Here is a 1,590-nt window from a genome sequence, read left to right as displayed (position 1 = left end):
GGCGCACTCTAATGGTGGCCTACACTTACTTGAAGAATAGTTGCAAAAATATCAGAACCATTTTTTCCTTGGTAGTGGCAGATACACGGTGAGATATTAGGAAAAACGTTTTCATCAGGAGGAGAGCACAGCCACACAACAGGTTGCCCAGAGGGCTCATGGACCGTTTGTTCATCCTAAAAGCCACAGGTGATGGAAACTAGTGTTGGTTGATAGCCCTGTGTTGAGCAGAAAGCTGGACTAGATGATCACCAGAGGTCCCTTGTGAACAACATTTCTGTGAGTCTATGATATATGATGTAGAGGAACCTATGGAATGGAGTGTATGATCAAGTATTTATTGTGTGAATGTGCTTGGAGATTCATGTATCTATGAATGACCAGGAGGATGAGAAACTGAAGCGCCCGTGGAAGGGACTGAAAAGCCAGGTAGGTATAAACATGGAACATGTTGGTAAGGCAGGGGCAGTGTAGGGGACTGAAATATTGAGAAATGGTAACAGGAAGAGCAGGTTTTTGGAGAAGAGTAGTAAGGATGAGTGAGGGAATAGGATAATTTTGTATGATGGAGGAGAAGGATGCTCCTGCCTGGGGACAGTGTTTGAAGCAACAGAGCAGGAGCAGGGAAATGGGAACACTGAGCTGAGGAGTACTAGGAATTGTGGTGAGGCAGGGAGATAGGTGCCAGTTGTTGGTTGCCTTTGAAGAAAAGTATTTGAGCATGGGATGGTGAAGTAGGTGATGTACACGCGCCATGAGATGCTTCGTGGGGATGAAGTGTTTGGGATTGGTGGAGCGAGGCAGGAGTGATAGGCAGACATGGTGAGGTTGTAGGGTTATATGGTTGTAAGAGGTGGTCTGGTGCGTGGTGATACCAGGTGGAGGTGTGTTGGTGTGATGAGTGAGGAGAGCATGTGGAAGCGGCGTGCAAAGGGTGTATGACTGTGTTAGGGGAGAAAGGTGTGTGAAAGCACCTGGCAGGAGGTTGGTGTGCGGGTGTTGGGAGGGTATGGAGTTGCACTGGAGAGATTGCATGGAGCTACCAGCTGAGGCACACGAGGGTGCAGCAGCGCGAAGCAGATGTACAGAGAAATGGCATACGTACCATATGCTGATGGTGGGGAGGTGACAGGTGTCACCACATCTGGGAGATGAGTAGGTGGGGCTGGAGAAGGGCATGAACCAGCATGGGGGTAGAGGAGTGTAATGTCATGGTACAGTGAGAAAGGTTTGTGAGTCAGGAGCAGCATGGAGGAGGGACAGGGCGGTGGGTGGGGAGGCACGTTGATGCAGTGAAGTGAAATGGGTCTACAGGGTGCCATGTATAGACTTCTGTGGTGAAGTGAAGGGAACGTGGAGAGAGAAAACATACGCTGTGTAGCTGTGGCAAGGGTCCATACACGTAATAGCGTAGCTGAGGACATATTTGTAGATGTGAGTAATGTGTGAAGATGGCAAAGGATGTATTGGTACGAGCGTACGGCGTCCCACGCGGGGGGAGCACTGGGATCCTCCGGAGAGAGCTAGTTAGCATGACGCTGCCAGGAGAACGTGGCGGTGCTGGGGGAAGAAGACCGCGGGACGGGGAAG

This window comes from Aptenodytes forsteri, unplaced genomic scaffold (genome assembly GCF_000699145.1).
Source record: "Aptenodytes forsteri isolate BGI_AS27 unplaced genomic scaffold, ASM69914v1 Scaffold161, whole genome shotgun sequence".
NCBI classification, from domain to species: domain Eukaryota; kingdom Metazoa; phylum Chordata; class Aves; order Sphenisciformes; family Spheniscidae; genus Aptenodytes; species Aptenodytes forsteri.
This window is presented reverse-complemented; position numbering follows the sequence as displayed.